Source organism: Macaca fascicularis, chromosome 10 (genome assembly GCF_037993035.2).
Source record: "Macaca fascicularis isolate 582-1 chromosome 10, T2T-MFA8v1.1".
NCBI classification, from domain to species: domain Eukaryota; kingdom Metazoa; phylum Chordata; class Mammalia; order Primates; family Cercopithecidae; genus Macaca; species Macaca fascicularis.
In genome coordinates, this window is record NC_088384.1 from 113,527,352 (window position 1) to 113,554,792 (window position 27,441).

Here is a 27,441-nt window from a genome sequence, read left to right on the forward strand (position 1 = left end):
CTGGGATAGGGCCCACATTCCCGGGGCAGCGGCTCCTAGAAACACCGGCAGCCCAGCAATATTCCGACATACTTATACTAAAAAATTATTCACTGCTCATCTAAAATGCAAATTGAACTGAGCATTGTGTATTTTATCTTAGTCCTAATTCCTGTACCACCCTTCTCCATCTCCCTTTCCCTGCTTCAGTATTTTATAAACACTTTTTATTGTGAAATATACATACAGAAAAGTGTACAACATTTAAGAAACCAGATGAGTGAATTTTCACAAAGTGAACACGTCTGGGTAAACAGCACCCAGATCAAGAACTAGAACATGATCCCAGGAGCCCCATCGTGCCCACAGGTCGCCACTCCCCTCCTGAGGGCAACCACGGTCCCTTTCTGAACTCCACATGGTGACTTCTCCTGCTCTGGGGCGGTCCGGGTGTGGAGGTGCAGTATGTTCTCCTGGTCTGGCTTCTTTTGCTCACACTGTGTGTGGGGATGCATCCCCGTGGCTGGGTGCCTCATGTGTTCTCATCCATCTAGAATATTCCATGGTCTGTTGCGTCACCTTTTGTTTCTCCAAACTCTGTTGATGAGCATTTGGATTGTTTCTAGTTTGAGCTACTATAAATAAACAGCTAAGAACATTCTTGCATGATCCTGATTTAAATTTCATCCTAGCACTTAGAATCACCAGTTACAGCAGACATTGAATTGTTCTGTATTGCCATCTTCCCCATTCGGCCTAAGCCCCATCGGACCCAGGCTGTCTGGGTCACCCTGCTAACCAAGCCCCTCACACACTGCTTGCACACAGTAGGCGCTTAATGTGTGTCTAGGGGATGAAAGAACACCAGCTCCCCACTCCCCAGGGCGTGTGTTAAGGGCTCTCAGGGACAGTACTTATCAAGGGTTAACCTTGGGGCACAGAGCTTGAATTTGCATGCGCTTTGACTAAGGCCCCCAGACAACTGCCAGGCAAATCTTAGGGAAATGAGCCCCGTAGGCTCTGGGAGAGGAGCAGCCCAGACTGGGGCGCTGGAGGGCTCTGCTTCCTTTCAGCTGACTGCCTGTGCCTGGCTCCCACCTGCCCGAGTGTCCTTTTTATAGCCGGCCATGGGCTGCCCTGACTCTCCCCAGACAGTCGCCAGTGGGAACATTCCTGGGGCTTCTCGAGTGCCTCCAGCCTCCCGCTCTGATGGCTGAGGGCTGGATGATAAAGGACAATTAGGGATTCCGACTCCAGCACCCACCTGGCCTGGCTTCTATCAGAGTCCTGTAAAAATAGCCTGCCTCTGGCTATTTTGGGTCGTGAAAAGCCTTGGGGAGACACACTGTTCTGAGGAGGACCGAGAAGGGAACCCAGAACAGCTAATCCAGAGGGAGATGGAGGCCCCCGAGCAAGCCCAGCTGCTCTTCCAGCAGAGAAGAATGTTGCTGAAAATTGCAAATTAGCAGCTCTATGTAAGAATAATGGCACAGTGCACATGCAAATGTACCCCTCCACACACGCGCGCGCGCACACACACACACACACACACACACACACACAGCACTCCCTCCTGTCTCTGCCCGGGCCACTGGCCCACAGAAGTTTGCTTGCCTGGCCCTGGGACATTTGAACTTGGCCCTGGGATGACTTGGCTGGGGGTGGGGTGGGAGGGATTGCTTGAGGAGAGTCTTGCGTGGCAAAGGGCGGCCAGATTTCTCCCTGTCAAATGAGGCATGAGGTTCACTTTGAACTCCTGTCTCAGCTAGGTGGAAAGTTCTACCTTCCATGCAAAGAACTCTCCCATGAAATGAACTCAGCCTCTCACAGTCGCTTTGTTTAAAGCTGATTTAAGAACATTTTAAATGAAAAGGGGGTGCTAGAGTCCCCCCACCAGCTCACCTGGGTTCAAGTTTACATATTCGCTTCCTGATCCACCTGGGTGTCGTGCATCTGGTCTGTCCAGGGGCCTTAAAGTGACAGGAAGAATAAGGAATGTTGTCAAGAGTGCAGACAGCTGGCTGCTGGCACCGTCCTGAGGTGAACACAACGGCTTCACAGCTTTGCTGACCAGAGTGTGAGAGGCGATGCTATCAGCGCCCTGGGCCCTCAGCCTTCCTCCTGCCAGTGAGCCTCTTTCCCCATCTGTGACATGGAACAGGACCTACCTCCCAGGTGACTGTGTGGATTCCATTAGATGAGGGCCGAAAGGGTTGAGCGCAGGGCTGGGTTAAATCAGCTGAACCCGCAGGCTGCACCCTTAACTTAGCCTCTCAGCTGAAGATTTCGGTCATTTTAAATAGTCCTTTGTTATCTGAAAGGGCTCTGGAATTCTGCACCCACAACCTCCTTCCCTTCCCTTTTCTCTTCTCTTCTTCCCCTCCCCTTCTCTCCCCACTTTTCTCTCTCCTTAGGTGAGGTTCCTGGAAGTGGCATGAATACATTTTGCAGGCCTGGCTCCAAGGACAACCAGCCAGTCTCCTTCAGGGGGCTGTGATCTCTGTGGGAGGGGTGGGGGCCGGCGGTCCCTGACCTCTCAACATCTGCCCAACATCCGCCTGACCCTAGCCGAGTCTCACCTGCCTTTTGGACCGGAGCCTCCCTGTCCGTGCACAGGAGCTGCTCAGCACCCACAGGCCCAGGCGGGTGGCAGCACTGGTCCTGTCCCCTGCTCAGGAAGGCGAGGCTGCAGCTGCTGGGGTCTTGCAAGGGGGCTGAGTTAGGAACCCCCATCTAGGGCAGGAGAGAAGCCTTAATTCTCCGGGGCAGTGCAGGGAGAGCCACAGCCTACTTTCCCCTCCCTCCCTCCCTCCCTTCCCTTCTCTCTCATTTTCCCTGCATCCTCTCTCTCTGCCCTTTCCTTTCCTCTTCCCTCCCCTCTTGTTTCCATTTCCCCTCATGTCCAGGGCAGGCACAATTGTGCTGGCCAGGTGCCCAGTGGGGGTTTGGAGCGGGGGTCGTTTAGCTTCTCCTGCCCCGGGAATCTAAACTGTAGGGGGTGGGAGCTGGTAACAAGGATTCACGTTTCTGGGTTGACCTCACTATTTCCTTTAACACATGAGTCTAACATGGCCGCACTGGTCGATGGAGATGGAGTGGCAGCTGCCACACTCCCAGGGTCTCCCCTCTGTCTCCAGGGTGATGCTCGGGTGGGTGAGGATGGGAGATGGGCTTGGGGCCTGCAGCCTCCCCACAAAAGCCAACTGTCCAGAATTCGGAGGCCAACAGGGAACAGTCCCCTGCCCTGGCCCAGGTGTCTGCCTTCTGAGTGGGCCCGGGGCGCCTGGGCTATGCGCCCCCAGAGGTGGAGCTGCCCCCAGGATCACGGGGACATCCTGGCTTGAGGGGACCATTCTGTCTGTGAGGGCTGTCTGGAAGAGCAAAGGCGTCTGGCCCTCACCTCTCCCCCTCCCTGCGAGGGAGTCACGAAGGAAGTTCTGGCTGCCCAGGCTGTTCTTTCCAAAGGACACTTCCAGAGCCGGGGCGATGCTGGATGGCACAAGAGCAAGGCCTATCCAGGCCCCTCGGCCTCCCAGTCAGTGGCTTGTCCCCTCTGAGCCTCTGCCTCTCCCCTACAGGGCAGCAGGATGGACTGGGTGGGCCCTCAGGGTGGGCGCTAACCAGAGCAGCCACGGTGGTACTTCTGACCTTGCAGAGGGGCCAAACTAGACTTCAGCAGAGATGGAGCAAAACCACCTGAGCATGCGGGTCAGAGCCTGGGCTTAGGGATTAGGTGAGCACCGGTTGGAATCCTGGATCAAGGTCCCATGGGCAAGCGTGGCCTATAGTCCTTAGGCCTCCTTTCCACACCTACCCCAGGTCCTTGCTGTCCCCTGCCTGGAATCCTTCTCTCACAAGACTCTCCTTTTGCTCAGTTGTCAAATTCTCTCAGCACCCCCTTAAGAAATGATTAACTCACCCTCCTCTTCCTAGAGCTCCCTGCTCCCATTGCTGCGCTTCGTCCACAGCACGGACACCCTCTGCGCCACCTGCTATTTCACCAAGTCCTTTAGACAAGGACTCCATCCCTTTTATCCCTTGCACTTAGAATAGCACTTGGTACACGGCAGGCGTTCCATAAATATTTGTTCAATACACTTAATAAATGGGGGCTGGAGCAGTGGCCACACCTGTAATCCCGATACCTTGGGAGGCCAAGGAAGGGGCATCGCGTAAGCCCAGAGGCTCAATGGCAGCCTAGGCAACATAGTGAAAAAATTAAAAATTAGCCAGGTGTGGTGTTGGGCACCTGTGGTCCCAGCTACTTGGGAGGCTGAGGTGGGAGGACTGCTTGTGCCTGTAAGTTCAAGGCTGCAGTGAGCAGTGATCACAACACTGTACTTGATATGGTTTGGTGGTGTCCCTAGCCAAATCTCACCTCGAATGGTAATAATCCCCACGTGTCAAGGGCAGGGCTAACTGGAGATAACTGAATCGCGGGGTTATAATTGAACAGTATGAGTTCCCCCATACTGTTCTTGTGGTAATGAATAAGTCTCACGAGATCTGAAGGTTTTATAAATAGGAGTTCCCCTGCACAAGCTCTCTTGCCTGCCGCCATGTAAGACGGGACTGCTTCTCATTTGCCTTCTGCCATGATTGTGAGGCCTCCCCAGCCATGTGGAACTGTGAGTCCATTAAACCTCTTTCCTTTATAAATTACCCATTCTTGGATATGACTTTATTAGCAGTATGAGAATGAACTAATACAGTACTCCAGCTTGGGCAACAGAGTAAGACACTGTCTCTAATAATAATAATAATAATAAATAATGATAAATGGTATGGCTTATGGTTCATCACCAATAGTGGAACCACATTTTGATCCTGCATCCGAGTTGCCAGAACTTTCAGGTACCCATGCAGCAGGGATTTCCCATCTCTGGAATAAAGAGCAGGAGGAGGATGATCACTGCACAAGCAGCCGGGGGGCCTCACAGGTTCCTACGTCTTGGGAGTGTACAGAGAGAAGGAAAGGAATCCGTGGACTCGCCCCTACTGCTCTGTGAAGGACTGACTGAGTTCGGGAAGCTTCCACAAGCGTCCAGGCAGCCCCTCAGCTCTTCACAGCAGGAAGCGGATGTGCAGACAGCCGTAGCTCATTGTCGCAGCCTGGCATGTTTCATTAGTGGTTTCACAATCCACATGCTGGCCCTCTCTTCCTCTCTGCCTGCGGGGGACACTGGGGAGGTGAGTTCTACCTCACAGCCTTGCACATCAGCTCTGTCTGCTCCACGTTGCCTGAGCTCTGGCTCCCAGGGAGTGTCTGAAAATGCCCTGGCCAGAATCCCTGAGGAGCTGTAGCAATCCTGAACTGGGCCTTATCCCAGAGTTCCCGTGTAATTCATGCAGGTGTGGCTTGGGCACTAGCAGTTTTTAAAGTTCCCTAGGGAATTCTAATGCACAGCCAAACTTGAGAATTGCCCTGTTAATGGATCTTAGCTAATAGAAATAATATTAACTATCCTTTATGAAGTTGCTTCTGCCTGCTGACGCTTCTTTGCAAATGTCTCAAATCGAGCTCCCTCTGGGGGCCGGGCAGGGCGTGTAATTGGAAGAAGTGGACTGAGGGAGAGACAATAGGGAAAAGCTGGGATTGTGGTGAACTGGGGAACCACGGCCCGTCCCAAAGGGGCAGCCACGGCTAAGTGCAGCTGATTGTCAACACCCCAGAAAGCAGATCCAGTGGGTAAGATCCTCCTATCAGTAAAGAGAAACAGGAAATTTGAATTTTAATGTGAAATTTGCCAGTTAAAAAATATTAGCAACTCATGGAGATTGGATGGGAGGCGAATCATGCTCATTGCTTGGGTGGAGCCTGTGGGTGGCCAGTTTGAGGCCCTTGCTTCAGGTCCATTATATTTTTTCTTCACTGCAATGTCCGTGGGAGTTAGATATTTCTTATTCTCTTCTTAGAGGCGAAGAAACAGACTCAGGGAGGTAAAATGGTTTCAAAAGCTTGCCGAGGTCGGCAGAGTAACAGCTCCCAAAGATGTCCATGTTCTAATCCCTGCAACCGTGATGTGCTGCCTTCCACGGCTGGGAAATTGAGTGGCACATAGATCTAGCGTTGCCAGTCAGCTGCCTTTAAGAGAGGGAGGTTATTGTGGGTTGCTGGGTGGGTCCAGCATAATCACAGGGGTCCTTTAAATGTGGAAAAGGGAGGTAGGAGGGTCTGTGTCAGAATGAAAAAGACAAGACCAGTCTTTTCTGGCCTTGAATATACAGGAAGAGGCTATGAACCAAGGAATGCAGGCTTCTAGAAGCCAGAATAGGCAAGAAAATGGATTCTTCGCCATAACCTCCAGAAGGAACGCAGTTCTGCCAACACCTTGATTTTAGCTCATCTTAGACTTCTGACTTCCAGAACGATAAGAGAATCACTTTGTGCTGTTTTAAGCCACTGAAGTTGTGGCAGTTTACAGCAGCCCCTGGAAATGAATGCACCTACCCAGCTAAATAAGAGACAGTGTCAGAATCTGAACTCAGGCCCTCTGACTGCAGAGCCTGAGCTCTGAGCTAGTCCCTGAGCATCTGAAAGTATGAACACACCAGAGGGCCTGGATTTTCTGGTACAACCCTGATCTCAATATCTGCTTCTCTGCAGGAGGATGAGTTTGGGGAAGTACAGCCTTTGGCCTAGGGGACAAGAAGGGGATTTGCTCATCAAGTTGATGTCTACCCAATAGCTGTTGAGCCCCCATGAGGCAAGGACTCTTAGACGGCTCCAGGATCCGTTCTTCCTATAGTAACAAGCCCCTGAGTGTCAGCAGGTGGAGGCCCAGAACGCACCCTCCATTTCCCACCTCCCTTGTGGTTAGTATTTGGAGATGGTCCTGTGGCTGGCATCAGGCCACTGGGGGGTACTCTTAGAGGCACAAGGAGGGCCGAGCTGGGGGTGAACCATCCTGGACCATGCAGACAGGGCACCATTTCTGGCACTTTCTGGCACAATTTCTGCCATTTTTTGGCAGCAGCAGGCCACAGTGGGATCTTAGAAGGGTCAGCAGTCGTGGTGGGAGGGGGAGGCTGGCATTGAGCCTTTACTAGAAGCTGTCTTTGAAACATCACATCTTTCTCTCCCAGAAGGTCTGTCACTTGAATATTTTCCTTTATTGGTTAAATGAGGTTTGGCTACAAGGGGCAGAAAGCAAAACAAGCAAAAATCACAATAGCTTTTAAAAAAAGAAACTGAATTCTCCTGGCATATTTTTATTTCCTATAAAAATGAAGTCTGGGGCAGCATTCCAGGGCCAGGAGGAGGCTCCACAAAGTCTTTAGGGTGACTCACGACTCTGCCATCCTCATGGTCCAAAGTTATTGCGTGAGCTCCAGCCATCACATCTTCTTTCCAGCCAGGAAGAAGGAAGGAACAGAGAAGGATGTCCCCTGTTCCTTTGAAGAATACTTTAGAAAACTTCCGCTCACCTCCCTGTGTCATGTGGCCATACCTCTCTGCAAGGAAAATGTAGTCTTTATCCTGGGTGGCCATGCAACCCCCTGAAAACTGAAAACTGGGGGTCTTACAACTTGGGCAAGAGAGAGAGTGGATAGTGTTGTAGTCGGCCCGGTCAGGTCTGTTCCGGCTACAGGGAGGAACTGAATGGAACAGCATCATTCCATTTAAGGAGATTGGCTATGCGTTCTCAGGCAAGTCACTTTTTTTTTTTTTTTTTTGAGACGGAGTCTCGCTGTCTTCAAGGCTGGAGTGCAGTGGCATGATCTCAGCTCACTGCAAGCTCCGCCTCCTGGGTTCACGCCATTCTCCCGCCTCAGCCTCCCGAGTGGCTAGGACTACAGGCGCCCGCCACCGCATCCAGCTAATTTTTTGTATTTTTAGTAGAGACGGGGTTTCACCATGTTAGCCAGGATGGTCTTGGTCTCCTGACTTCATGATCCGCCTGCCTCGGCCTCCCAAAGTGCTGAGATTACAGGCATGAGCCACTGCGCCCGGCCCTCGGACAAGTTGCTTAATCCTTCTGGGCCTCTTTTTGCTCATCTTCAAAATAACTAAAATCAGATTAAATGGTTTTTAGTGTCTTCTTCAGTAGAATCCTTCTATGGGTCTAAGAATTGTCTCATTTTTAGACCATATCAAGATCATATCAAGATGTAGAGACACTGGTGGGTACTGCCTGAGTGGGGTAACTTCTGTGTCAGACTGACCAGGCTTCAGGTCCTGAGGGGCCCTGGAAAACGTCCTTCCTCCTCTGAGCCGGGTCCCTCCTCCTGGTCAGACTCGGGTGAAGGCTGTGGACGAACTGACTGTAAAGTTCCCAGCTTGCCACTCACCAACTCCAGCAACGCCAGCAAATTACTAACATTCTATTAATAAAATCAACAGAGGAAATGCACCTGTTTCCTATTGCTGCTGTAACAAATGCACAAAGGTAGTGACTCAAACACCACACATTTATTCCCCTTCAGTTCTAGAGGCCAGAAGCATGAAATAGACTCACAGGGCTGAGGTCAAGGTGTCCGCCGGGCTGTGTTCCTCCTGGTGGCTTTCAGGGAGAGCCCATTTCCTGCTCACTTGGGTCGGTGGCAGAATTCAGGTCCCAGGGCTGTGGGAATGACCTCTTTGGAGGGTCAGAAACAAGCCCCTGGGATTATATTAGGCAACAGGTTGGATTCAGTTTTAGGAACAGAATTGCCATTTGGAAATTATGCTCCAAATTCTGCTAGATCTGAATTTTTTTAAATAGCCAGTGCAGACACAGAAGGGTAGCTGTGAGCTGGGGTGGCAAGGAAACTTTGGAAAGCTGTGTCCATAGCATCCTCCTTCTGTGGACCCCGAGGAGACCTCTGGGTCCATCTGGGCCTCTCCCCGCCCAGCTTCAGCCGTCGTTGTTTCAGGCCTGTCGGGGGTCCCTGCCTCCCTAGCTTGTCTCTGTCCCACTCCCAAGGCCATTCATTCTTTCTGGCACGCACGTCCCCAGACACGCCCCCTCCCACCCAAGGCCCAAGCAAACACCTCACAACCCTGATCCCAGCCGCACCAGAGGACAGCATGGAATCTGGGAGTTAAACACCAAATGGCCAAGGGTGGTTTTCCGCTGAGGCCTAGAGCCGAGGGGGCCATCAGCACCCATACTCTGAAGGCAGCTGGGGGCAGATCCGGGGCAGTCGAGTAGGTGGGCTTTGGCATCACCCAGCCCAGGCTCAAATCCCAGCTCCACCTTGGAGCTGTGTGACCTAGGGTATGTTTCTTAACTTCTCTGTGCCTTGCTTTTGACATTTGTAAAAGGTGGATCATGATGGCACTTTGCTCCCAGGGCAGGTATGAAGATTACAGATGAAATCAATCCAACACAATTGGTGTAAACTGCTTGGCTTAAGGGGTGCCTGGGACATCCCACAGGGGCTCTGGTAACTGCGATTCCTGTTATGACCATGACAGGCGACAGCAGAATGCCCCACCCAGCTCTCATCTCAGTTGTATAGGCCGTGGGCTCCGCTTGGCCGTGTGTGTTGTGGGGAGGGGCACCCTGCTTTCTCCCGCCGTTGCAGTCCCATTCTCTTTCCTAAGGATTCTCTTTTCCTTTTTTTTTTTTTTGAGTCAGAGTCTCGCTCTGTTGCTCAGGTTGGAGTGCAGTGGCATGATCTTGGCTCACTGCAACCTCCACCTCCTGGGTTCAAGAGATTCTCCTGCCTCAGCCTCCCAAGTAGCTGGGACTACAGGCATGCGCCACCACACCCGGCTAATTTTTGTATTTTTAGTAGAGATGGGGTTTTAGTAGAGACAGAGTTTCACCATGTTGGCCAGGATGGTCCCGAACTTCTGACTTCAAGTGCTCCACCCTCCTCAGCCTCCCTTCTCTTTTCCTTTTACAGCCCTTCTGAGACATCTCTTCTTTGGCATTTCATTCACTCCCTGCTGCACCCTGGATGCCTGTTCACAGCTTGGTCCAGATTTCTAGAGCTGCTTTTAAAGGGTAGGTGCCACCCAGTGTTGCTCCCTGTAATTCCCAGGTCACCTTGCAGCCACAGTGAGCTTGTCCCCACTCTACAGACGATAATAATAATAGTAACAATGATGATAGGAAACACTTGCTTACCACTAATTAAATATGAGGGTCTGTACTAAGCGGGTGTCCCTGAATGATCTCATTTCAAGATCTCCGGAGTCACAGAGGCAGCCTGTTTCCAGAGAGAGTAACTGAGGCACGGAGAGAGGATGAGGAAATGAAGCTGGGAGGCGGTGACTAGCTTGGTGTTCCTTACAAATGGGAGGCGGTGGCTGGAATAGGCCAGGCTGGCCTGACTCAGAGTCCAGCTCTAACTTCTGTCACTGGATTTAAACCAACATTCTAGAGTTTTAATTTTCCCTGAGCAGACACTTCCACACGTGCTGGACACATTTGGAGGTGGACAGAGATGAGGCAAAATTAAACTTCTTCGAACTGAGTCTGGTTGCTCTGGGTAGAGGATCTTGCAAAACTGCCTTGCTTTGCTGAGAGAGACTTCGGTGATGAAAGACAAATATTCTGCCGTCTAAATCAGGTGCAGGAAGTCCCGCGCTGTGAATTGTGCTGCTTAGAAATATTGCTAGTTATTGGGTTGCTTTTACCATTTGGTAAGGAATTTAAATCCCCCATCAAATAAATGAACTGCTATTAGTTTACAAGAAGGGGCTTGGATTTCCACTTCTTTCTAAATAAAGCCTCAGGAAGACAAAAGGGACATGGGGGAAATTGCAAGTAAATTTTTTGGTGTGCTGTGCTCATAAAATTCCAGGACGCATGCAAACGAGGGTGAAGATGGTCACACGGATAAGAGCTTAAACTCGCCGAGAGCCTGCCACTGCCAACACACTTTAAAAAATCAAATATATGAAAACAATAAACTTTATAACGTAGCTATGGTAAATGGAAAACATGATCATTTGCCAACAACAGTAATAAAAATAATGATTATGATTAGTCACATATTTTGAGCATTTACTCTGTGGCAGGCACAGCTGTAATGTTTTAAAACTGATGTTATCCAAATTAGCCGGGCACGGTGGCCCACGCCTGCAGTCCCCACTACTCGGGAGGCTGAGGCAGGAGAATCGCTTGGAACCCAGGAGTCAGAGGTTGCAATGAGCCAAGATCATGCCTCTGCACTCCAGCCTGGGCAACAGAGTGAGACTCTGTTTCAAAAAACAAAACAAAACAAAACAAAACAAAAATCTGACGTTATCCTTTGAAACTGGTACCATTGTTTCCATTTTACAGATAAAGAAAATGAGGTTAAATTCTTTTTCCGGTATGTTAACAATAGGGGTATCCAACGAAGACATGAAACTTGCTTCATCCGTTGTTTCTGAGACGGAGTCTTGCTCTGTTGCCCAGGTTGGAGTGCAGTGGCGTGATCTCGGCTCACTGCAAGCTCTGCCTCCTGGATTCACACCATTCTCCTCCCTCAGCCTCCCGAGTAGCTGGGACTACAGGCGCCTGCCACCACGCCCGGCTATTTTTTGTATTTTTAGTAGAAACGGGGTTTCACTGTGTTAGCCAGGATGGTCTCGATCTCCTGACCTCGTGATCCGCCCGCCTCGGCCTCCCAAAGTGCTGGGATTACAGGCATGAGCCATCATGCCCAGCCTCACCCATTTTTAAAAAATGTACCTGAATTGCCATGTCCTCCTCCTTTCTTCCCTTATTTCACCTATTTTCATCCTTAAAAGTTTAGAAACTTGACGCAGCGGCACCCTCCTTGCCTAGGCTGGGACCCTGTTCCCCACCCACCCTGTGGCTCCAAAGTGCCCACCACACTGTGCCTGTTGTACTGAGGAGGGCTGGGACAGGACCCACTCACCCGCCTTCCCAGTGTGGGGCACAGAGTGGGTTCTCAGCAGACACTTGCTGAACAAATGAATGAGGGAATCAGTGAATGAATGAATAAAGCAAATGCAGAAGTAAATTCAGATTCAAAATCCACCAGCAGTGTTTCGCTACGATTTCAGTGATCCCTGTCTTTGGTTTAGTAGCGATGTGTCTTTTTAAGGCCCTAAACTACTTTCCTAAAATGAGGATATTAGGAGGGGGCGGCAATGCTGGACGTCCCCCAGGGACTGTTGCAAGGATTAAACCAGTTAATATGCTAGTGTATCAGAACAGTGCCTACCCAGAGCAAACACTCAAAAATGTTAATAACAGTAATGATAATATTTATTTATTTATTTATTTATTTATTTATTTTTATTTTATTTTTAAGATGGAGTCTCGCTGTATCACCCAGGCTGGAGTGCTGTGGTACGATCTTGGCTCATTGCAACCCCACCTCCCGGGTTCAAGGGATTCTCCTGCCTCAGCCTCCCAAGTAGCTGGGATTACAGGTGTGCACTACCACACCCAACTAATTTTTAAAAAAAATTTTTAATTTTTTTTTTGAGATAGAGTCTCACTGTTGTCACCTGGACTGGAGTGCAATGTCGTGATCTCAGCTCACTGCAACCTTCGCTTCCCGAGTTCCAGCAGTTCTCCTGCCTCAGCCTCCTGAGTACTGAGATTACAGGCACCTGCCACCATGCCTGGCTAATTTTTGTGTTTTTAGTAGAGACGGGGTTTCACCATGTTGGACAGGCTGGTCTCGAACTCCTGACCTCAGGTGATCTGTCTGCCTCGGCCTCCCAAAGTGCTGCAATTATAGGTGTGAGCCACTGCGCCTGGCCTATTATCAGTTTATATATGAGATATATTATATCTACCTATCATTATCGTTTATGACAAGTGATAAGGTTTCCTATGTACTGTAGCACTGTGAGATTTTACTTTAATATAAATGCATTTGATTTTAAAAAGTGAGTTGGAAATAAGTAAATGTCAGTGCGGGTGAGTCCTAGATAGGATCCCAATCCCGAGGTGGTGTTCAACCCCTGGGTGTAGGATCTCAGGTGAAGGGTTACTCAATTTGGGGCAGCTTCCCTAAGCCATGATTGTGCCATATGCATGGCTGGCAGCCTGGATGTCAGTGTGGGGAGGCCTCAGCCCTAGGAGGAGGCTGAGGCAGCCTTGTTTGGGACCCCAGGTGTGCCTCCAGCCATCTTCCCCACAGCCCCTTCTCTGAGCACGCAGCCTTCACCCCAGACCCGGGCTGGTATTTTTAGCACACAGGCACCCTGCACGGCCCTGTACACTCTGACCAAATTTAGAAATCTCAAGAGATCTTTGCACTTCTACGCCTTCAGGAAGAGCAATGAATGAAAAGCTCCCAGTCTCCAGTTTAGCGAGAGCAAACCCTCCTGTTTTCAGGGCTCTCTCTGGTAGGGAACCCCAAGCTTTACTGCACAGTGAAAAAAAGCCAGGTGCAGAATCCTGTGTGTGTTTTGGGTCTACGTCAGCAAACGCAAAGCAACCCCTGCACCGTGCACGTGTGTCTGAGTCGGCATAGCCAGCAGCCGGGCGTGGAAGGAGCCCCCGCAGGTGGGGGAGGAAGGAGCTGTGGAGGCGATTAACTCACCCTCATGAATATTACCGTTTCCCCTGTTAAACAAGTGTGTATTACTTCCGAAATCTGACAACCCCAAGCACCAAAAGGTTTAAAAATATCTCCAGATTGTAAAGCCTCCGACAGAATGCTGAAACAGGATTGCACAGTTTTCGACCAGGAGCTTCTGAGGTTGTGGCGGACCCTCCATGTTTCTGACTGCCGGACAGTCACAGCCCTCTGTTCTCTAATGCCACCGGATGTTCCCTGGGACTCCTGTCCCCAGCTCTCGTCCACACAATGCTGCCCTCCACCTCCAGACCCGGGGGAGGGGAGTGGCCAGGGCCGAGCAAACTGAGCACTGTATGGCCCCTGGCTCAGGACATCTCTGGGATCCAGAGGCCAGAGACCTTCTGCTGGGATCCCCAAGGATCCCCAGGGACCCCCTGGGACTGTTGTCCACCTCTGTGCCAGCAGGAGAGGAGAGCCTCGCTAAGACTGGAGTGACACGAGAGGGCGCAACCAAGAGCAGGCAGGGAGAACAGAGTGCAGGCGCTGCCTGAGCCCCTGCCCTGGGCTGTGTCCGGGGAGTTACTGTAGAACTTTCTGTATCTGCAGGCTCAGCAGGCAGCGGTGTGTGCCACCCGGTTCCGACCAAAACGAACCCACAAACGCTGATGGCGAGATTATTTGCATATGTGTTGTTAAATATGGTCAATATTAAAATTAAATGATACAAATGTATAATTAAAGGAATTATATTAAAAACAGAGATAATAGCTCCTCAGGACACATCACTCCCTAATTAGCATACTGCACTTCACCATTCCCGAGGCTCTTGGGGTTGCCACCTCTGCTGCATTTGGGGGAAGGAAATGCTTTAGGTCTAGATGTGCATTCCTGTGCGTCCTCTAGATAGCAGGAAATCCACCAGCATGGAAATGGGCAAAGGCTACAAACAGGCATCCCCCCAAAGCCGTTGCTTCCCAGCAGGCCTCTGAGAGAAGCCCTGTAACACAGGCAGCGGGGCACCTGCTCTGCAGGACCCCAAGCAACCGGAAGGAAACGGGAAGGAGAGGGGAAGGAGAGGGGATGGTCTTCGGCATCCTTACAGTGAGAATCACATTTTCTCTTCCCCGTTTCCCTGGTAGCTAGGAAGGGCATTCAATGAACATGTATTGATTGGCTTGAGGAAATCGGGGTCCTAGAAGTCTAGGGCTTAATGTCACCTAGCGGTGGGGCAGGAAGTGGGACACAGTTTTAATTTGACTCCGGAGCCCTGGACTAGCCTTGCAATTGGCACTTCTTGTGCAGTGCTCACGGACAACTCAGCTGAATGAAGGCCCTGCAGGTGGCTGGACAGAAATGCCCTGTAGCCTGCATCCCTCACGTTCAAGCCTTCTGTTTTGAGCACTCATTTCTAAGTGGCTTGCAGCCTTGCAAGATGAGTTTTGGAAGTGCACGGCTACAGTACTTAAAAACACAGAGTCCTGAGTTGAGGCAGGTCTGCCCTTTCCAGTTAGTTTCCAATCCTTCTGATTCCAAAGAGGTTTCTTATTTAGGGGTGAGCCTGACTTTCACACTCGGGCAGGCTCCACCAGCAGCCTCCTGTGCTCCAGTCTCCAACAGAAGTTAAAAAAACAAGGAGGGTTCAATGCATTCACTTTGGGGGATCCCTCCTACTTATTAAGAAAATGATTTTCCATTTTTGGTAACAGTAGAGTTTTCTTTTAAAATTATTCAAGTAAATTTGGGGAGCAAATGCTACAGATAGTTATGCAAGGCATCCTGAGCTGATGGGCAGTTGTTGGATTTGACGGGAAAGCAGGGTCCAGTTCAGTTTCCCAGAGAACGCGAGGCCTGGTGCGGGCAGGGAGGGTCAAGGAAGGGAGGAGCCCAGGGTCCGGCCCTCAGCCCCGCTCAGGGAAGGCAACTGCCTCAGAAAATGCTGGCTTTCATATGTCAGGGACAAAAAGGACCCTTTTTTCTCCTCTTTTTTTAGTTACAAGGCAAGCTTCGAACCATTTATTTATTTATTTATTTTGAGACGGAGTCTCGCTCTGCCGCCCAGGCTGGAGTGCAGTGGCCGGATCTCGGCTCACTGCAAGCTCCGCCTCCCGGGTTCACGCCATTCTCCTGCCTCAGCCTCCCGAGTAGCTGGGACTACAGGCGCCCGCCACCTCGCCCGGCTAACTTTTTTGTATTTTTTAGTAGAGACGGGGTTTCACCGTGTTAGGCAGGAAGGTCTTGATCTCCTGACCTCGTGATCCTCCCGTCTCGGCCTCCCAAAGTGCTGGGATTACAGGCGTGAGCCACCGCGCCTGGCCCTTGCTTTGAGCCATTTATAAAGACAGGCTCGCTGACTTACGGGAAAGTGGGCTTCTCTGCTGTCATTTACTAACTCGTACACGTTAGCTCTGTGTTCCCACCTGAATCTCATCTTGAATTGTACTCCCATAATTCTCACGTGTTGTGGGAGGGATGTGGTGGGAGATAATTGAATCATGGGGGCAGTTTCCCCCATACTGTTCTCAGGGTAGTGAATAAGTCTCATGAGATCTGATGATTTGATCAGGGGCTTCTGCTTTTGCATCTTCCTTATTTTCTCTTGCCACCGCCATGTAAGAAGTGCCTTTCACCTCCCACCATGATTCCCAGGACTCCCCAGTCATGTGGAACCGTAAGTCCAATTCAACCTCTTTTACTTCCCAGTCTCGGGTATGTCTTTATCAGCAGTGTGAAAACTGACTAATACACTGACTGTCATGTGTCTGGACGTGCGAACAGTCCCTAAATGGGTGAGAATCATGTGTTTCTGCTATACTCTGTTTCAGCAATGCAAGTCTTGGGATGGATTAGATGAATCTTTTTTTTTTTTTTTTTGAGACGGAGTCTTGCTCTGTCCCCCAGGCTGGAGTGCAGTGGTGCAATCTCGGCTCGCTGCAAGCTCCGCTTCCTGGGTTCACGCCATTCTCCTGCCTCAGCCTCCCGAGTAGCTGGGACCCCAGTCACCCGCCACCACGTCCAGCTAATTTTTTGTATTTTTAGTAGAGACGGAGTTTCACCGTGTTAGCCAGGATGGTCTCGATTTCCTGAGCTCGTGATCCGCCGGCCTCAGCCTCCCAAAGTGCTGGGATTACAGGCGTGAGCCACTGCGCCTGGCCTGAATCTTAAGTAATAAGAACAAAACCAGTCTTCAGAAAACTTTGAGGGGTTCCAACAGCATTTACCATGGGGCCTGGTGAAACACGAGCTTTGTTTTGCCTGGCTGCTGCATTGTGGAAGGATGGAGCAGAGCAGGAGGGGGCATGACTCCAGACAGGTCGGGAACATTCTCAGAGCTGGGCCCCCGGATGACCCTCCCCTGGTCAGTACAAATACAGAGCCCCACCCTGACACATGATTTCAGTTTGTCTTCTGTCACGTTCTGGCGACTTCTCAATAGTGCTGTGGTCCTTGGGGCATGTGCACCAGGATTGGGGGGCTTTCGCTCCCCTCTGAGGAGATGCTTTCTCTCTCCAGTGTTGATTCATTCTCATTTAATTAAACTTCAAGTTTTAAAATGAGAACTGTCCAACCCAAGTGTCCATCAATAGATAAACAGATAAACAACATGTGATCCCCCTCATGCAAAGGAAAATTATTCACCTTTAAAAGGGTAAAAAAATTCTGACCCAGGCTATAGCATGGATGAACCTCAGTGAAATAACCCAGGCACATAGAGTAGTGAAATTCATAAGGGTTGGGAAGGAGAATGGAGGTCTCCAGGGCCTGGGTGGAGGGGGATAGGGAGTTAATGTTTAATGGGGACAGAGTTTTAGTTTGGCAAGATGAAAAGAGTTCTGGAGATTGGGAGTACAACAAGGGGAATGTGCCTAACACCCCTGAACAGTACTTATCATGGCTAAGATGGCCAATTTTATGTATATCTTCCTTCCACTTACAAAAAGGATACTGTCAAGAGCAGTGGAAGCCTGTTTGCCAGCTTGTTGGGTCCTAACAAAAGACCCCACTGACTTCAGTCCTGTCCAGTTTGCTCACTGGGGCCTGCTGTGTGCTCTGATGTTCATCATGGCTTGGAGTTGCTTCCCCCAACAAAGTACAGAGAAGCTGAAAGTCCACTGTTAGCGGGTTATTGGAGGAGAGCACTTGCCAGGGGCCCACCTCTGCTGCCTGCTGTGCCAGGCTGTATGAAGCACTGTACTCCCATTCTCACCACAGCCACAGAGGACAGCATGTGGTCACCCCTGGGGAACAGCAGACAGCCCGAGGCTCTGATGGGCCATAAAAAGTAGTACAAAAAGAGGTAAGGAAAAAGAGAAAATAATACAACTACATAAATAATAACATTACATGTAAGTGGTCCAAATATACCAATGGAAACACAAAGATGGTTGGACTGGATGAAAAAGAAACTATATAAATAGTAAACACCCATTTAAAATATAAAGACATAAGTCATTTAAATAAAATAGAAATAAGTAAATATAAATATGGAGAGAGTAAAGAGAAAATAAATAGAATAAATAGAAATTTTAAAACATGTCCTCAATCTGATAAAGAGTACCTACAAGAGGGCCGGGCGCGGTGGCTCAAGCCTGTAATCCCAGCACTTTGGGAGGCCGAGGCGGGTGGATCACGAGGTCAGGAGATCGAGACCATCCTGGCTAACATGGTGAAACCCTGTCTCTACTAAAAATACAAAAAACTAGCCAGGCGCGGTGGCGGGCGCCTGTAGTCCCAGCTACTCGGAGGCTGAGGCGGGAGAATGGCGTGAACCCGGGAGGCGGAGCTTGCAGTGAGCCGAGATTGCGCCACTGCACTCCAGCCTGGGTGACAGAGCGAGACTCCGTCTCAAAAAAAAAAAAAAAAAAAAAAAAGAGTACCTACAAGAGTACTCGAGATGATTTTGATTTTTGTCAATTTACTGAGACTTGTTTTGTGGCCTATCACGTGGTCTGTCCTGGAGAATGCTCCATGTGATGGTGAAGAGAAGGTCTATTGTGTAGTTGGTGTAACTATCTGTTAAGTATCTATCTACCTGTAACTATGTGTTAAGTCCGTTTTTCTGGGGTATAGTTTAAGTCCATTGTTTCTTTGCTGACTTTCTTGATGACATGTCTAGTGCTGTCAGTGGAGTACAGTGAAGTCCCCCACTACTATTGTGTTGCCATCAATCTCATTTCTGAAGTCTAGTAGTAATTGTTTCATGAATTTGGGAGCTCCAGTGTTAGGTGCATATATATTTAGAATTGTGATATTTTCCTGTTGGACTCATCCTTTTACCATTGTATAATGTCCCTCTTTGTGTTTTTTTCCCCCACTGTTGTTGCTTTAAAGTCTGTTTTGTCTGACATAAGAATAGCTACTCCTGCTTACTTTTGGTTTCCATTTGCATGGAATATCTTTTTCCACCCCTCTACCTTAAGTCCTATGTGTTAGGTGAGTCTCCTGAAGACAGCTGATACTTGGTTGGTAGATTTTTAGCCATTCTGCCATTCTGTATCTTTTAAGTGGAACATTTAGGCCATTTACATTCAAGAAGAGCCTGTGTAGCCAAAGCAATACTAAGCAAAAAGAACAACTCTGGAGGCACACATTACATAGTCTTCAAACTATACTACAAGGCCATCCTTATCAAAACAGCATGATTCTGGTATAAAAACAGGTATGTAGACCAATGTAATATAATAGAGAATCCAGAAATACAGTCAAATACTTAAAGCCAACTGATCTTCGGCAAAGCAAACAAAAACATAAAGTGGGGAAAGACACCCTATTCAACAAATGGTGCTGGGATACTTAGCAAGCCACATGTAGAAGAATGAAACTGGACCCTCATCTCTCACCTTATACAAAATCAACTCAAGATGGATCAAAGACTTAAATCTAGGACCTGAAACCATAACAATTCGAGAAGATAATATCGGAAAAACTCTTCTAGACATTGGGTTGGGCAGAGAGTTCATAACCAAGAACCCAAAAGCAAATGCAACAAAAACAAAAAAATAAATAGATGGGACTTAATTAAACTAAGATGTTTCTGCACAGAAAAATAAATAATCAGAATAAACAGGCAACCCACAGAGTGCGACAGAATATTTGTAAACTATGCATGTGACAAAGGACTAAGATCCAGAATCTACAAGGAACTCAAACAAACCAGCAAGAAGAAAACAAATGATCCCATCAAAAAGTGGGTAAAGAACATGAATAGACAATTCTCAAAAAAAAAAAATATATATATACAAATGGCCAACAAACAAATGACAAAATGCTCAATGTCACTAATTATCAGAGAAATACAAATTAAAACCTCAATGAGATACCACCTTACTCCTGCAAGAATGGCCATAATTTAAAAAATAAAAAAATAGATGTTGGTGTGGATGTGATAAAAAGGGAACACTTACTGCTGGTGGGAATGTAAACTAGTATAACCAGTATGGAGAATCCTTAAAGAACTAAAAGTAGAACTACCATTTGATCCAGCTGTTCCATTACTAGGTATCCACCCAGAGGAAAAGAAGTCATTATATGAAAAAAGACACTTGCACAGCACGTGCATGTTTATAGCAGCACAATTTGCAACTGCAAAAATATAGAACTGGCCTAAATGCCCATCAACCAATAAGTGAATAAAGAAAATGTGGTATATATATATTGGACATGGAGGGAGTTGGAGACCGTTATTCTAAGTGAAGTAACTCAGGAATGGAAAACCAAATATCGTATGTTCTCACTTATAAGTGGGAGCTAAGCTGTGAGGATGCAAAGGCATAAGAATGATACAATGGTCCTTGGGGACTCGGCCAGGGGGAAGAGTGGAAGAGGGGTGAGGGATAAAGGACTCCATATTGGGTACAGTGTACACTGCTTAGGTGATGGGTGCACCAGAATCTCAGAAATCACCACCAAAGAACTGATCCATGAAACCAGCAATCACCTGTTCCCCAAAAACTATTGAAATAAAATGTAAAAGAGTACCTACAAAAACAGCTAGCATCATACTTAATGACAAAAACTCAATGATCTTCCTCAAGTGGAAACAAGGCAAAGATGTCAGCTCGCAGCACTCCTATTCACATCATATCCGAGGTCCTAGTAAGTGCCATGTGGCAAGAAATTAAAACAGACACACACAGTTTGGAAACGGGAAAATAAAATAGTCTCCATTTGCAGATGGCATGATTATCTATATAGAAAACCCTAAGGAATCTACAAATAAACAATTTCAACTCACACGTGAGTTTAGCCAGGCTGCAGGTTACAAGGTCAATGAACAAAAATTAACTGTATTTCTTCATACTAGCGCCAAAAAACGAGAAATTGAAATTGCAAAAACAGTACAATTTATAATAGCACTCTCCCCGAAGGAAAATCCATGAGAAACTTTGATACAGATTCAACATCTGTGCAAGATGTCTACGATAGATACAAAACAACGATGAAAGAAATCAAAGAAGGCCTAAATGATTGGAGGGATACACTCCTGTGTTCACGGATCGGGAGACTCAGTACTGTTAAAGTGTAAAACTCTTCCCAAATTGATCTATAAATTCATTCCCCCAAAGATCTCAGCAACATTTTCTTTTTGCATAGATTGACAAGTGGATTTGAAAATTTAGACGGGAAGGCAAAGGATTCAGAATCACCAAAAACAACTTTAGAAAAGAAGAATAATGCTGGAGGACTTGCATTGTCTGAGTTTGAGGCTGACTATACGCTGTCATCATCAAGATAACCTGGTTCTGATGAGGGGCTAGCTTGGGAAAGGGTGGAGCTAAAACACCCACACATGTGGCCAATCCTTTTTTTTTTTTTTTGAGATGAAGTCTCACTGTAGCCCAAGCTGGAGTGCAGTGGCATGATCTTGGCTCACGACAACCTCTGCCTCCAGGGCTCAAGACATTCTCGTGCCTCAGTCTCTCGAGTAGCAGGGACTACAGGTGTGCGCCACCACACCCAGCTAATTTTTTGTATTTTAGTAGAGATGGGGTTTCACCATGTTGCCCAGGGTGGTCTCAAACTCCTGAGCTCAGGCGATCTGCCCGCCTCAGCCTCCCAAAGTGCTGGGATTACAGGCGTGAGCCACCATGCCTGTCAATACATTTTAACACAGCTGCAAAGAGAAGTCAAGGGACAAGGGATAGTTTTTAAAATAAATGGTGCTAAAACAATACATCAGCCATGTGTGGAAAAGCGAACGTTGATCCACACTTTGGGTCATAAGTGATATTTGGCTCAAAATGGATCACAGACTCAAATGTAAAACATAACATTATAAAACTTCTAGAAGTAAACCTAGGAAAAGACCTTCGTGACCTTGAGTTATGCAAAAGATTTCTTAGATATGACACCAAAAGAATGATTCATCAAAGAAGAACAGATAAATTAGACGTCATCAAAATTGAAAAAAAAATTTGCTGTTTGAAAGACACTGTTAAGTGAATGAAAAACAAGACACAGACTGGGAGAAAGTATTTACAAAACATATGTCTGATAAAGAACTTGTGTCCAGAATACATAAATAACTTTCAACCCAGAGTATAAAATGTCAAAAGCTATGAACAGTCACTTCACCGGCAAATAAGCATGTGAAAAGATTTTCCAAATCTTTGGCTATTAGTGAAATGCAAATTAAAACTGCAGTGAGATGTCACTGTATGCGTAGTAGAAAGGTTAAAATTAAAAACAAAAACAAGGCTGGGTGCTGTGGCTCACGCCTGTAATCCCAGCACTTTGGGAGGCTGAGGCGGGCGGATCACGAGGACAGGAGATCGAGACATCCTGGCTAACACGGTGAAACCCCGACTCTACTGAAAATACAACAACAAAAAAAATTAGCCGGGCGTGGTGGCGGGCACCTGGGGTCCCAGCTGCTCTGGTGGCTGAGGCAGGAGAATGGTGTGAACCCTGGAGGCAGAACTTGCAGGAAGCTGAGATTGCGGCCACTGCACTCCATATAATATTATATATATAATATTATATATAATTATATATTAATATTATTATATTAATATTATATAATATAATAATATATAATATTCTATTATATAATAATATATAATAATATATAATATTCTATTATATAATAATATATAATAATATATAATATTCTATTATATAATAATATATAATAATATATAATATTCTATTATATAATAATATATAATAATATATAATATTCTATTATATAATAATATATAATAATATATAATATTCTATTATATAATAATATATAATAATATATAATATTCTATTATATTATAATATTAATATATAATAATATATAATATTTTATTATATTATAATATTAATATATAATATATAATAATATATAATATTTTATTATATTATAATATTAATATATAATATATAATATTCTATTATATATTAATATTAATATATAATATATAATATTCTATTATATAATATAATATAAGATAATAATATTATTATATAATTATACAATATTAATATTATTATATAATAATAATAAATAAAATAAAAATAAAAATGAAAACAAAAGCGTGACTGGGTGTGATGGCTCATGCCTGTAATCCCAGAACTTTGGGAGGCCAAGGCGGGTGGATTACTTGAGATCAGGAGTTCCAGACCAGCCTGGCCAAAATGGTGAAACCCTGTCTCTACTAAAAATACAAAAATTGGCTGGGCATGGTGGCACATAGTCCCAGCTACTCGGGAGGCTGAAGCAGGAGAATTGCTTGAGCCCGGGAGGCAGAAGTTGCAGCCAGCAGAGATCACGCCACTGCACTCCAGCCTGGGTGACAGAATGAGACTCAAAAAAAAAAAAAAAAGCCTGACAATGCCAAGTGGTGGCCAATATTTCTGATGGGGCAATGGGCATGCTCGGACCTTGCTGGTGGGAGTGCAGAGTGGTGCATTCACGTCCGAAGACGGTTTGGCAGTTTCTTATAAACATACATCTACCTTGTGACTTAGAAATCTCACCCTAGGTATTTGCCCAAGGGAAAGAAAAACATCTGTTTACACAAAACCTGTATGCAAATATTTATAATGGCTTAATTCATAAACCTCTCAAATTGGAAAGAAAGCCAACGTCCTTGAATTCGTGAATGATGAAGCAATTGTGGCGCGATCAGACAATGGAATATCGCTCAACAATCAAAAGAAAGGAACAGTGAGCCACGAAACAGCAGGAAGAATCTCGAAGTCATTTGTTGAAAGAAAGAAGCCACACTCAAATATATAGTGTAGGATTCCAGCTATGTGACATTCTGGAAAAGACAAAACTATCTAAGACAATTGAAACAAAATCTGGTGCTGGGGGCTGGGAGTAGGGGTAGTGCTTGACTACGAAGGAGTATAATAGAACCAAACTGGGGTCTGTCTGCCATCGTCAAACTGGGTATTTACACCAAGGTTTCCAGAGATAGGAAGAAAGGTTTTTATTGTAGGGTGTCGAGTATGGAGAACTAGGCAGCTGAATGTTTTAATTCTGATCTCCCCAATGACTTGCAGGTTAGGATTTTTAAAGGTGGGGGTAAGTTATTGGAAAGTAACAGTTACAGGCAACATTATAAATTAATATATGAAGGTTCTATGTTGGTTTAGACTTAAAAAGGGCAGGATGTCTTCAAGTGCGGGCTTACAGGTTGTAGATAGATTCAAAGATTTTCTGATCTGCAATTGGTTAAGGAAGAGTTTTGTTTAACAATCTGGGGTCAGTAGAAAAATGTTCACTGACTAGGGGAGTGACTTTCTGAAGCCTCTCAAGAAAAAACTTAGAACTAAAGTTTGGATTTTACTTTTCTTAAATTTGAGGTTTATGTGTCTGGATCTGTCTGATGGGAGATCTTAGAGGGGTTCTGAGTTTTTGAATGACAACTCGGTAACATACATTAAGGTGTTGTCTGGGTTTTACAGGGAAGGTAAACATTTTGGGGACTTGAACTTTTTTCGCTGTCGTCTTAGGTTACTATTTTGTTTTAGTAAGTTCTTTACTTTAGGGGCTAGATGTCTGGATTTCTTTTTGAAGGAACTCAGGGCTTTTTATGTGTGGGGTCCACCGGCCCCTAAAAAAGGGGGTCCCTGTTCTAATTTTGGGAGCACAGTGGGATTCCTAGGGTGATGGAGCTGCCCTGTGTCTTGACTGAAGCGGTGATTACACGACCATTCATTTGTCAAAACTCATAGATCTTAAAAGTGGGAATTTTACTGTATGTAAGTTATACCCCAAAAAAGTTTTTTATTTAAAGACCTAAAAATATGTAAAACAATGCATTGTTGGAAAATTCCACTAAGAATTCCGCTTTGCACTTCACTGAGCTCAAAAGCTGTGTAAGGAAACTCACTTCCATTTGCCCAAGTGGAGGCCTCACCTTCTCATGACTGATTTCTGATTCTTTGTGGAATTAAAAATATATATATATCTATCAGGAGTTATCTACCTGTCTGCATCCATCCATCCAAACATCTGAAGTCATCCCACTCACTGTAATACATGGTAAGGATAATTTTTAAAAAGCACCAGCCGCGCTTATTTGGAAATGGGTCCGTATCAGGAAGAGTGGAATATCATCCAGATGTAAGACCAAACAAGCTCCAGACAAACTCGCAGGGTCAGACAGACGAATCCCACAGTTGATGAATCCTGCCCACGCTGCACGTGACCGCATCTGCCTCCAGGTGGAAGAGGAAACTCTGTGTAGTCAGACCCCGAGTCTTCTTGCTGCCTCCCTCCCGTCCCCCGGGCCTTCCCTGGCCACTGCAAAACTGGGGTCTTGTTGGCTCCCCTCCCATGTCACCTGGGCATGCAATCGTGCTGCTCACTCCGTGGAGGAGGCCTGGCAAATTCCACAGCACGAGTCATGCGCCACTTCCAGAGGCTCTGGAACAAAGACCGGGTGACAGGCCAGCAGAGAGATGCTGAATTGCTCTTTGGGGTTGAACCACCCAGAATGAAATGCTAAGGGCCTGGCTACTGAGAGAACCTCCGGTGTTTCAAACATCTGTGAAAGCAGGAAAGAAACGCAGACTGGAGAGCAGTGGCCTCTGGGGCCGATGCTCCTGTGCCACTCCGGAGATCCTGTTTCTGGGCGTCTACGGGTAGGGTAGGGAGTGTTCCTGAATCTGTACATTTTACAAGCTCCCAATAATACCTAGGCCCAAAGAGATTTATGAGCTACTGCGGTTGAGGGCCTTGAATGTCAGGTGGGGGAGCTGGGCTTGCACCTCCAGATGGTGGGATCAGAGGAAGGCCAGGGGTGTCACATGGCAAGACTTGAGCAGGGCCACGCGGCAGGAGGAAGGAGCACGTGGGCCCAGGCAGATGGAGCCACTGGTGACCCAGTGAGCAGCACACCTCCAAGTGAGGGGATCCAGGGACTCTGCCCAGGCTGCCTCTAGTGGGAAGCACCCCACAGGGACTGGCTGCCACCCATAGGCGCACGGAGGTGGATCCCCACGCGTTCCAGTCAAAAGCCAGGCTCTCCCTCCGTCCACAGCTGCCCGACAGCAGCTGCAGCAACTGCATTCTATCCTGGAAGGCATCTCACCACTCCCACACCATGCGCCTCTCAGCAAAAGCACCGCTACACCCTTCTATGCTTCTCATCCTTTCCTTAAAAATTACTTGCATTTTGGCCGGGCGCGGTGGCTCACGCCTATAATCCCAACACTTTGGGAGGCTGAGACGGGTGGATCACAAGGTCAGGAGGTTGAGACCATCCTGGCTAACATGGTGAAACCCCATCTCTACTAAAAATAGAAAAAATTAGTCAGACGTGGTGGCACGCACCTGTAGTCCCAGCCACTCGGGAGGCTGAGGCAGGAGAATGGCGTGAACCCGGGAGGTGGAGCTTGCAGTGAGCTGAGATCCGGCCACTGCACTCCAGCCTGGGCGACAGAGTGAGACTTCGTCTCAAAAAAAAAAAAAAAAAAAAAGCCGGGCTCGGTGGCTCAAGCCTGTAATCCCAGCACTTTGGGAGGCCGAGACGGGCGGATCACGAGGTCAGGAGATCGAGACCATCCTGGCTAACACGGTGAAACCCCGTCTCTACTAAAAAATACAAAAAACTAGCCGGGCGAGGTGGCGGGCGCCTGTAGTCCCAGCTACTCGGGAGGCTGAGGCAGGAGAATGGCGTAAACCCAGGAGGCGGAGCTTGCAGTGAGCTGAGATCCGGCCACTGCACTCCAGCCTGGGTGACAGAGCGAGACTCCGTCTCAAAAAAAAAAAAAAAAAAAAAAAAAAAAAAAAAAAAAATTACTTGCATTTTACTTCCAGTGTCTCTGAGGCAATCTGATGTTAGTAACAACTGTAACATGGGGCTATATATAGGATATTGTGTATCAACATTCTTGGGATCACATTCTAAAATTGCAGGCACCCAAAGTTAAAACAGAGTGAGGTCAGCAATCATGGCCATGTTTCGGGGAGGCTGCTGAGCTTGAAGTCACATGGGGCTGACCCTGAGGCCTCCGGTGTTTGTCCTGGGAGTGAGTGTGCCAGGGAACTGGTGGCTCAATCGGGTACATCCGTTGATGAAACTCTGACTCCTTCCGCCTCCTCGGAAGAAGACTTTCAAATATCAGCTTCTTGTCAGGGGTTGCAAGCAGGAGGCTGCAGACTACTTACTGACGCTCGGCTGCAGAGACAGAACAGGCATATTTGCTCCTGTATCCATTCTAAATCAATTTTTGAACTCCAGGGCAGCTGGATCTAACTGCTTCTATATGATCAGTAAATCTGGGCATGCCTGTGTAACAAGCGTTTTGTTTTCTGCTTAAGAAAAATTATTTAACTGACACAATGATTGTTTTTTTATCTAATAGGAAAATCCTTGGCTCCCTCTTAAAATTCTGTCATATTCACAGATAATTTTAGCGCCGCAAGCACGCTGCTCTCCCCGTTGGGAGGTAAGCGGTTCTCACGCTGTGAAAACGCTGGATGGGCTTCTTTCCATACACAAGTATGTGTTTAAGTTGTCACACAGCCATTAGGTGAAGGGGCTACCCTGGAAAAGCAAGAGAAAACACACTTTTGTCTATGGCATCTAGTGACCC

At 47.2% G+C, this 27,441-nt stretch overlaps 1 protein-coding gene across 1 annotated transcript in view; it reads left to right on the forward strand.

Annotated features, from left to right (window-relative positions):
- Positions 1–14,136, forward strand: part of RBM38 (RNA binding motif protein 38) — a 92,733-nt gene extending 78,597 nt beyond the window's left edge. Inside the window, exons 5-6 of the transcript XR_012419569.1 lie at positions 9,814–9,914; positions 12,181–14,136. The gene's annotated coding sequence lies outside the window, so the exon portion shown is untranslated. The remainder of the gene's footprint in view (positions 1–9,813; positions 9,915–12,180) is intronic.
- Positions 14,137–27,441: the final 13,305 nt, after the last annotated feature.